Below are 11,139 nucleotides of genomic sequence, written 5' to 3' on the forward strand. Positions count from 1 at the left end.
CCCAAGACCTCCCCAGCAGGAGAGGCGTGAGACCCAAGCCCGCCCCAGGCTTGCCCACATCAGCACTGGCCAAAGGGGAAAACCTGATCCTTCTTGGGAAAGAAACTTCCACTCTCGAGAATGCTTGAAGAGCCCATAACAATAACAGCCACTGAGACCACAAGGAAAAAGTATAAACAAGAAAGCCGAGGCCAGCATGAGGGGCCACATTCTCTCCTGTCGGTCAGTGAATATGAGTTCTAGTTAGTCACCAATGGGGCCTGGAATCCCCATTCCCAGTTGAGTCTACCGCTTTCTTGCAAGATCCATGGAACTGGGAATGGGGATTCCAGGCCCAATTTGGTAACTAATTAGCACTGTGAGGTTGAGCCAATCACGTTACAGCTCTGTGTATCAGCTCCCTCACCTATCAGATAGGAACATCCTTGCACAATCTCTTTCAGAGTTACGAGAATTGGTTCTATTCTCCTGGCTTTGCTTATGTAGCCACTCGCAGAATGTCAGCTCTGTGCCAAGAGCCGGGCAGAGCTGTGAGAGCAGAGATGAACACATCACACCTTCTGACCTCAAGGAACTTGGTCCGACTGAGGAAGAAAAGAGCTGTGCTCCAAGAGCTGCCATTCCACGTGCTGTTGCAGGGTTAGAAGCATTTTCCAGATAAAAAAACAGAAGTTAAGATAGAATGAGGCAGGGCGCAGTGGCTCACACCTGCAATCCCAGCACTTTGAGAGGCTGAGGCAGGCAAATCACTTGAGGCCAGGAGTTCAAGACAAGCCTGGCCAACATGGTGAAACCCCGTCTCTACAAAAAATAAAAAAATTAGTCCGGCATGGTGGTGCTCCCTGTACTCCTAGCCACTCAGGAGGCCGAAGCAGAATTGCTTGAACCCAGGAGGTGGAGGTTGCAGTGAGCCAAGATGGCGTTACTGCACTCCAGCCTGGGCAACAGAGCAAGACTCTGTCTCAAAAGAAAGAAAAAAAAAAAGAAGTTGAGATAGAATATTCTTTTTACAGAACAAAAATGAGTATAAAAAATAAAGAAAAAATAAAAAAAGAATGTGTTTTTTTTTAAAAGGGGGAAAGCATTTTATTTCTGTGCTAAATTATGGTTTTCAAAATGGTCAAATCATGCCTTTGATGTAAAACTTTATTCAGTGCTTTATGAAGAAACCAATAAGATGTTAAAGCTGGTTCAAATAATTTGAAGGAGGTGAACATATATATAAACATATATAGTACATATAAACCATATAAACATCTATGTATTATTTATACATTTCATATATTTTATATTTTATGATGTGTATTATGTGTGTGTCTATATATAAACAGAACCCACACAAACACAGTTGACCGTTGGACAACATGGAGGTTAGGGACGCCAGTCCCCCTGCAGTCAAAAATCCAGGTATAACTTTTCACTCCCCTAAAACAAAAGTGATAATGGCCTACTATCAACCAGAAGCCTTACCAATAACATCAACAGTCGATTAACACATTTTTGTATATGTATCATATAACAATAAAATGTTAAGAAAATCATAAACATTTAAAGTACCGTACTGACATTTATTGATTACTGTAAGTTTATGTCATCCGTTTACAAGAAGTGTGTCTGAAATGGCAGGCGGCGTGGCTGCAGACCTCCACCTATGGTACCTTTCAAGCAATTCAGCATTCTCGTAACGTCATGACTTCGCTTTGCTTTCCGGGAGCGCTTCCAGTGTCATTAGTAGCACTGCATTTGAGTCCTATGGTGTTTTTCAAGGTTTAGAGTACTGCACTAAACACAAAGATGGATGCTAGACAACTGCAATAGATCACTTCTTTTGAGACTGAGTCTCACTCTGACACCCAGGCTGGAGTGCGGTGGCGTGATCTCAGCTCACTGGAACCTCCAACTCCTAGGTTCAAGCAATTAATTCTCCTGCCTCAGCCTCCTGAGTCGCTGGGAATACAGGTGCCTGCCACCACGCCCAGCTAATTTTTTAAATTTTTTTAGTAGAGACAGGGTTTCACTACATTGGCCAGGATGGTCTCGATCTCCTGACCTTGTGATCCACCCGCCTCAGCCTCCCAAAGTGCTGGGATTACAGGCTTGAACCACCGTGTCTGGCCAATAGATCACTTTTTACTGCCGTCCATAACTTATCAGACAGACAAACTTCTCACATGAAGATACTCAGCATCGCACAGCGGGTTTGTTTTTTGTTTTTGAGACAGAGTCTTGCTCTGTCGCCCAGGCTGGAGTGCAGTGGCATAGTCATGGCTCATTGCAGCCTCAAACTCCAGGCTCAAGTGATCCTCTGCTTCAGCCTCCTGGGTAGCCAGAACCACAAGCATGCGCCATCATGCCTGGCTAATTTTTTAATTTTTCTTTTGTAGAAAAAATTCCTGGCTTCAAACTCCTGACCTCAAGTGATCCTCCTTCCTCAGGCTCCTAAAGTGCTGGGATTATAGGCATGAGCCATTGCCTAGATAATTTACTTTGCCACATGACATCTTAAAGGGATACCCACAACACTTGGGGCTCACTAAAGTAGCAGCAGGAGAAGGCTACAAAATTATCACAGTAGCGCAGTATGTATTAGTTACCTTTATAGTTATGAGTTAACATTACATCTTTAAGTTATCACAGTAGCGCAGTATGTATTACAGTTTTGTGTGTGTGTGTGTGTGTGTGTGTATGTTTTTTGTTTGTTTGTTTTGAGACGGAGTCTTATTCTGTCACCCAGACTGGAGCGCAATGGTGCAACCTCGGGTCACTGCAGCCTCTGCCTCCCTGGTTCAAACAATTCTCATGCCTCAGCCTCCCAAGTATCTGGGATTACAGGTGCCTGCCAACACACCTGGCCAATTTTTTTTTGTATTTTAGTAGAGACAGGGTTCTACTGTGTTAGCCAGGATGGTCTCAAACTCCTGACCTCAGGTGATCCACCTGCCCTGGCCTCCCAAAGTGCTGGGATTACAGGCATGAGCCACCGGGCCTCGCTACAGTTAACTTTATACAGTCAGATTTAACACTCATCCTTAAATCCCTTTACATTTCTCTTGACTGCATGCATGGTCTGTAAGTGTATAGGTAAATTTTTACACATTTTAACTTTTTAAAGTAGATTTGTGTCTATTTCATGGTGGTAAGTTATTTTTAAAAACTAGCATTGGGCTAGGTGCAGTGGTTCATGCCCATAATCCTAGTGGCTGGGGAGGCGGAGGCAGGAGGATTGCTTGAGGTGTTCAAGACCAGCCTGGGAAACATAGCAAGGCTGTCTCTTGTAGAGAAAATTTTCTAGAATTTTCCTTGATACGAACATTCTTCACAGCTCCTGGTGCCCATGCTGTGGGAGCACAGTTCATTCTTTCACTGATGTTTGATACCCCATGTGTGAATATATTGCTTGTTTCCCTTTTTTTTTTGAGATGAAGTCTCAACATAGACCCTGTCTCTACAAAAATAAAATAAAAGATGTAAAAATTAGCCAGGTGTGGGGCAACAGAGCAAGACCCTATTTCTAAAAATAATACACTAGTACTACATATATTTTAGGCATTCATGACCTACCTACCTTTTTAATTTTTTCAAATATTTCCAGGCTATGCAGTTCATCTTCCAGTTTTTTCAAATTGTTACAAATCTCCAAAGAATGTTCCAATATATGTGTTGAAAAAAATCCACATATAAGTGGACCCAAACACTTTAAACCCATGTTGTTTGAGGTCAAATATATTCCAGAAATGCTGAAATTAAGTTGCTAATAAATGCAAAGGTGGTTAATACCCTTAGCATCCTACAATGCAATAAAACGTAATGTTTTAGATCATCTTTTCTTCGGGATAGAAATCAATTGTATCTTTGCCAGACAAAATTCATTTGTATTCTTGTAGGTAAGAGTCACTTGCATTACTGCAAGTTTTTTACAGCTTAGCTTTCATCCCTATGGAGTTGTAAAACAGCCTAGTTATTAGAAAGATAAGTAACAGTGCACCCCATAGAATCATAATCCCCAGGAGTCAGGAGGATGGCACCTGGTGTTCCACAGAAAGGACACACGGCATTTTCTTTTGCCCATTTCCAAACATTGGACAATATTGCCCTCGACTGTGTTGGTGACCTTTTTTTGTTTCTTTGGAGACAGGATCTCACTCTCTCCCCAGGCTGGAGTGCAGTGGTGCAATCACGGCTCACTGCAGCCTCCACCTCCTGGGGTCAAGCCATCCTCCCACCTCAGCCTCCCAAGCAGCTGGGACCAGAGGCACATGCCATGACTCCCAGCTTATTTGTGGGTTTTTTTTTTTTTTTTTTTTTTAATGACAGAGCCTCGCCTCTGTCACCCAGTCTGGAGTGCAGTGGCGCAATCTCGGCTCACTGTAACCTCCACCTCCTGAGTTCGTTCAAGCCATTCTCCTGCCTCAGCCTCCTGAGTGGCTGGGACTGCAGGCACACACCACAACACCATGCTTATTTATGTATTTTTAGTAGAGATGCGGTTTCACCATATTGGTCAGGCTTGTCTTGAACTCCTGACCTCAGGTGATCTGTCTGCCTCAGACTCCCAAATGGCGGGGATTACAGGTGTGAGACACCATGCCCGGCTGAGCTAATTTTATTTTATTTTTGTAGAGACAGGGTCTCACTATGTTGTCCAGGCTGGTCTCGAACTTCAAGTGATCCTCCGCTTTTGACTCTCAAAAAGCCAGGGTTATAGGCATGAGCCACCAAGTCCGGCCCTATCTGTAACCTTCAGAAGCGGCTCGGCTCTCTTGCAGGATTCGTATTTTTGTTCACTGCTGAGGGAATGTCACCCGTTCTGACTACACTTCATTTGGTCCGTGAAGGGTCTTTGAATCTTTCTCTGCTTTGGGTCTGGTTCCTAGATCACCATCTTCTTTAATGAGTCTCTCCCACTCATCCTCCACGCTCAGCTCAGGCATCACCTTCTCTGACCTTGATCATGAATTCAGAAAGGAAAGGACTTCTCGTGCTTCTGAGGCTGGGCCAGCTCTATGGTAACAAACCTGAGCTCAGCCTAAGGCCTAGGGATTCAAACGCACTGCTCCTACAGATAATGTTTGTTTTTGTTTTTGTTTTTTGCCTATAGATGGTGGTGCTACAGCAAGGCAGGCCCAGAGCTATCAGGCCAAGGACCCCCTGCAAAAAATGAAATGGTTCAGATCAGAGAAGTAAATCATGAAGTCAGTGAGACCAACCATCACTCCCCTCCTCTGTCCCTGTTAAAATGTTCTAGAAAACAGTTGGGGCATGCATGAGTCAACGGGAATCTTCAGGTGAGAGAAGGCTTTCATGGAAAACTGAGCGCTAAGGAATGAATAGGAATGAGGCCGGGCACAGTAGCTCACGCCTGTCATCCCAGCACTTTGGGAGGCCAAGGCAGGTGGATCACCTGAGGTCAGGAGATGGAGGCCATCCTGACTAACACAGTGAAACCCTATCTCTAGTAAAAATACAAAAAAATTAGCCGGGCACGGTGGCACCCACCTGTAGTCCCAGCTACTTGGGAGGCTGAGGCAGAAGAATTGCTTGAACCCAGGAGGCAGAGGCTGCAGTGAGCTGAGATCGTGCCACTGCACTCCAGCCTCGGCAACAGAGCAGCTAAAAAAAAAAAAAAGAGAGAAGAATGAATAGGACTTAATGAAAATTAATTAGAAGGGAGTATCGCTCATGCAAGCAGGCACTGGAATAGGAGGGAAACTGAGCCCAGTTCTTGCCTTTCTCTAGCAGAAGTAGGAATTCCCATCTGGAAAAACTCAGCTACACAGACTGGTTTGGAGGGAGCCAGAGGAGAGGGCTTAGAGACAACACTACAGCTCACTGCGGCTACGCGGGTTAAGAGATCCCGGTAGTGTCACCCTGGCAGATCGCTGTGGATGTGGAGGAAACACAACAGATGCCTGAGACGTTCAGTTGGTAAAACACAGAAACTGACAAAGTCGGCCAGCGCGGTGGCTCATGCCTGTAATCTCAGCACTTTGGGAGGCCAAGGCAGGTGCATCACCTGAGGGCAGGAATTTAAGACCAGGCCTGGCCAATGTGGTGAAACCCCATCTCTACCAAAAATGCAAAAATTAGCCAGGTGCTGTGGCGCCCACCTGTAATCCCAGCTACTCAGGAGGCAGGAGACTCGCTTGAACCTGGGAAGTAGAGGTTGCAGTGAGCCAAGATCATGCCACTTCACTCCAGCCTGGGCCTCAAAAAACAAAACAAAACAAAAAAAAAAAACCAGGGTTTTTTTTCTTTCTTTCATCTTTCCTTAAACAAGCATGAACGCACTATCCAAACCAAGACATTGAACAAAACCAACCACCTCATCGTCCTGTGTGCTCCTCCCTTCCCCTGTTCCCTGGCCCCCACCAAAAGGTCTCCACTGTCCCCGTCCTAAAGTTTGCACTTTTTATCACATTGTAAAATATTGCAGTATCATAAATACATGTATGTTAAACAGACATCCTTTTTTTTTTTTTTTTGGAGACGGAGTTTCGCTCTGGCACCCAGGCTGGAGTGCAGCGGCGCAATCTCTGCTCATTGCAACCTCCACCTCCCAGGTTCAAGCAATTCTCCTGCCCTAGTTTCCCGAATAGCTGGGATTACAGGCACACGCTGTCCTGCCCGGCTAAATTTTTGTATTTTATTAGAGATGGGGTTTCACTGTTACCCCGGCTTGTCTTCAACTCCTGAGCTCAGGCAATCCACCCACCTCAACCTTCCAAAGTGCTGGGATTACAGGCTGAGCCACTGCGCCTGGCCCTTTTTCAAATTTAATATTGCTTCCAAGGTCATCCATATTGTGGCAGCATAGTCCATCCTTTCCCTGATGTATAATATTCCACGTGTGACTACATCACTCAGTCATTCTGGCTTTTTGCTACTATGAGCTTTGCTGATATGAACATTCTTGTCAGCTTCTCATGCCCATATGCAAGAGTTTCACTTGGGTGTGTGTGGGGGGGGGTGTGTGTGTGTATGTGTGTATGTATGTATATATATATACACATATATATATTTTTTTCTTTTTCTTAAACATTCAGTTGGTACCAAGCTTGGGTATATCTTAAGGACTGGGAGTCCCAAAGATTCTCCCATCCTCGGTACCTTGGCCTTGCCTTCCAATCAGCTCCTGTCACTGCAGCATGATGTTTGCCGCAGACCCCGGCAGCATCCGAATGCAATGGTGCCCAGCAGCAGGAGAGGAAAATGTCTCCTCTTCCCTTTACCACAGAGCAAACCTTCCCCAGGAGGCTCCAGGAGATGTTCTTGAACCCTGGTTGGCCAGGAGTAGGTAACAGGTTCCTTCTCAAACACATCACTGACACAGAGATGGGATGACCGTAATGGCTCAGACCAATCAGGATTCTCTCGAGAGGTCACCAGGCATGCTGTAGGTAGGCACAGGGACCAGAACAAGACCAGAGCTCTGCAGGAAGGGGGCAAACGGTGGGTGGGCACCTGCAGCCACTGGTGTCTGCTCCATCTCCATGCCCCGCCATTCACCTCCTCCGCATGCAAAAACCATTTTCCTGCAAACACCTGTGACCCTACATTCAACTTCACATGCAGAAAGCTTCCTCCTGTAAACACCTGTGACCCTGCATTCACCTCCACATGCAGAAAGCTGCCTCCTCCAAACACCTGTGACCCTGCATTCACCTCCACATGCAGAAAGCTCCCTCCTGTAAACACCTGTGACCCTGCATTCACCTCCACATGCAGAAAGCTTCCTCCTCCAAACACCTGTGACCCTGCATTCACCTCCACATGCAGAAAGCTTCCTCCTGCAAACACCTGTGACTCTGCCTGAGGCTTTACTCCAGTTGCATTTTTGGCCCAGGTAAAACAAGTCAGAAGTGCCGCAGAGTCAGTGCCTCCAGAAGGCACCTTTTCTGAGAGGTGGTGGATAACACCAGCTTCGGCACCTCTCCCTTGGGATCACTGACGTGTTCTTCACCATCTCCCAGAGTTCTCCCAGAGGACCGACCTGTCGCTGCACACAGAGGGAACTGGCAGGATCATGAAAACTGTATTAACTGTCCTGCCTTCCCCACCTCACAGATCCACTCCTCCACCCATGTTCCTAAGATCCTCTCTCAAATAAACTCTTCACACTCAATTCCTAGTCTTAGAGTGTGCATTTGAGAGAAACTGAACAAACCCAACAACCCACACAGCAGCCAGCAGTCTCTGCATCAGGTGTGTCTGAGCAAGATGGGAGGCTGGGTTGGATGTTGGCAGATGTTGGGTATAGGACGTGATTGCGGCTGTGAGTATAGATGAGAATACCTTAAGAAAATATACAGACAGGGCTTCAAGAACAGAGTCCTTAGGCCAGCTCGGAAGAAGCCCAGCGTTCTGTGGCTGAGAAGGGAGGATTTACCTGCAAAGGAGACGGAATGGCCAGAGGGTCATGAGTATGGTGGCCCAAAAGCCAAGCAGAGGCAGCACTTCAAGGTGAAGCAGTGGTCAGCAGTGTCACATGTTGCTGGCAGGTCAGGTACAACAAGGACAAATGCTGTCCACTGGACTGGGTGACTTGGAAGAACTGTGGTGACATTGTTAAGCAGCCCTGGTAGCGCAATGGTGCAAGAACTACAATTGTAGTGGGCTGAGGAGGGATGGGTCAGTCAGAAGGCAGAGACAGCAAAGGAGACCAGATGGAATCATGCACAATGAAAACCCCTGTAAACATTTACATTAGCTTTCCTTGCATGGGCTGTTTATGATTATTTATAAATAAATGCATTCATAAAATGTCTCTCTTTGCTTGAGGTAACTTTTCTCTTTCATAGCTCACTGGCTGGCTCAACACAGCCTTGACACAACCTTCACTCAACTCAGACGAGAAATGATCCCACTGTCTCCTGCCAACTAAGCATTCAGGCAAGAAGGACCAGCTGAGAGCAAAGATGGGCAGGCGGGCAGCCAGCCTTTCCAGCCACCTGTCTGCAAATACCAGGGTGCGTATGAAAGAGCATCTGGAATGCAAACCCCAGACACCCCAAGGCAGCTGGTCACCCGCACAAAGGACTTCTGCCATAGACCTTTCACTTCGCTCCTAAGGACTAAAGCAGACAGGCCAGAGGCACACACTGTACAGCTACTGCATGCTGAGCTGAGCTGGACACGTTGGGGAGCTTGCCAGGAGATGGGAAGACTGAGGACACACATCCAAACTCACAGAAGAGCCCCTGATAAAGCAAGGCGTCCACACACATCAATGACTGTCATTTACTCAGTACTGACTGAGATGTATAGATTTGATGCAATCCTCATCAAAATCTCAAAGGCGATTTTAAGAAATAAACCAGAAGATTTGAAAATGTACATGGAAAAGCAAAGGCTCTCGAATAGTCCAAATGATCTTCAAAAAGAACACAGCTGGAAGACTTACACTATGTGATATCAAGATTTACCATCGGCTGAGTGGTGGGTCACACCTGTAACCCCAGCACTTTGGAAGGCAGACAGGAGGTAACTTGAGCTCAGGAGTTTGAGACCAGCCTGGGCAACACTGGGAATCCATTTCTATTTTTTATTTTTATTTTTTAAAAAAAGATTTACCATAAAGCTACGAGACAATAAGTCAAGATAATGTGATATTGGTCAAAGGATAGACAGAACAATAGAACAAAACATAACGATGCACAAGTTTTAACAGCCAAGTCGATCAAGCAGAAGAAAAGATATCAGAAGTCAAAGACCAACTTAATGAAATAAAATGAGAAGACAAGATTAGAGAAAAAGCGATAAAAAGGAACGAGCAAAGTCTCCAAGAAATATGGGACTATGTGAAAAGACCTAATCTACGCTTGATAGGTGTACCTGAACGTGAGAAGAGAATCAATCCAAGCTGGAAAATATGCTTCAGGATATTATTCAGGAAAACTTTCCCAACCTAGCAAGGCAGGACAATATTCAACTCCAGGTAATACAGAGAACACCACAAAGATATTCCTCAAGCAGACCAACCTCAAGGCACATAATCGCCAGATTCACCAGGGTTGGAATGAAGGAGAAAATACTGAGGGCAGCCAGAGAGAAAGGTCGGGTTTCCCATAAAGGGAAGCCCATCAGACTCACAGCAGATCGCTCAGCAGAAACCCTACAAGCCAGAAGAGAGTGGGGGTCAATATTCAACACCTTAAAGAAAATAACTTTCAACCCAGAATTTTACATCCAGCCAAACTAAGCTTCATAACCGAAGGAAAAATAAAATCTTTTGTGAACAAGCAAGCACTCAGAGATTTCATCAACACCAGGCCTGCTTTACAAGAGCTTCTGAAAGAACTACCACACATAGAAAGGAACAACCAGTATCAGCCTTTCTAAAAAATACCAAACAGTAAAGAGCATCAACATAATCAAGAATTTACATCAACTAATAGGCAAAACAGCCAGCTAACATTAAATGGCAGTATTAAACTCACATATATTATTATTAATTCTAAATTTAAATCGACTAAATCCCCCAATCCAAAGACCCAGACAGGCAAAAAAAAAAAAGCCAAAACCCATTGGTATGCTGCATCCAGACCCATCTCATATGCAAGGATACACAAAGACTCAAAACAAAGGGATGGAGAAAGATTTACCAACCTAATGGAGAGCAAAAATAAATAAATAAATAAAAAGCAGGAGTTGCTTTAAAGCAAGAAAGCTCAAAAGAAGCAAAGAAGGATATTACATAATGATAAAAGAATCAATGCAACAAGAAGAGCTAAAGATCCTAAATATATACGCACACAATACAGGAATACCCAGATATATAAGACTTATAAAGAGACTTAGACTCCCACACAATAATAGTGGGAGACTTCGACATCAATATTAGACAGATCGATGAGACAGAAAATTAACAACCATATCCAGATCTGAACTCAGATCCGGAACAAGTAAACTTAATTAACATTTATAGAACTCTCCACTTTAAATACACAAAATATACACTCTTATCAGTACCACATCACATCTATTTACAGGTTTCAATGAAATATTGGTTGGCTGCTTGTTTGTTATTTTCTTCCCTCATTTTTTTTTTCATGTTTCTATTATTAAGCACAATTATAGGCATACCCATTTTTAGACTGCATTCTAACCCGGGCAATAAAGCAACACCCCCGTTCTCTCTCC

The 11,139-nt window shown here is 44.7% G+C and overlaps 1 long non-coding RNA gene across 1 annotated transcript in view; it reads right to left on the minus strand.

The window, feature by feature from the left end:
• Positions 1–7,689: 7,689 nt before the first annotated feature.
• LOC116540162 overlaps positions 7,690–11,139 on the minus strand; it is a 7,434-nt gene continuing 3,984 nt past the window's right edge. The window contains exons 2-3 of the long non-coding RNA XR_004264328.1: positions 9,051–9,056; positions 7,690–7,809 (exon numbers count right to left, since the gene is read on the minus strand). This is a non-coding gene — a long non-coding RNA (uncharacterized LOC116540162). The remainder of the gene's footprint in view (positions 7,810–9,050; positions 9,057–11,139) is intronic.

Source organism: Sapajus apella, unplaced genomic scaffold, assembly GCF_009761245.1.
Source record: "Sapajus apella isolate SASKATOON/1434 unplaced genomic scaffold, GSC_monkey_1.0 scaffold136, whole genome shotgun sequence".
Classification (NCBI taxonomy): Eukaryota; Metazoa; Chordata; class Mammalia; order Primates; family Cebidae; genus Sapajus; species Sapajus apella.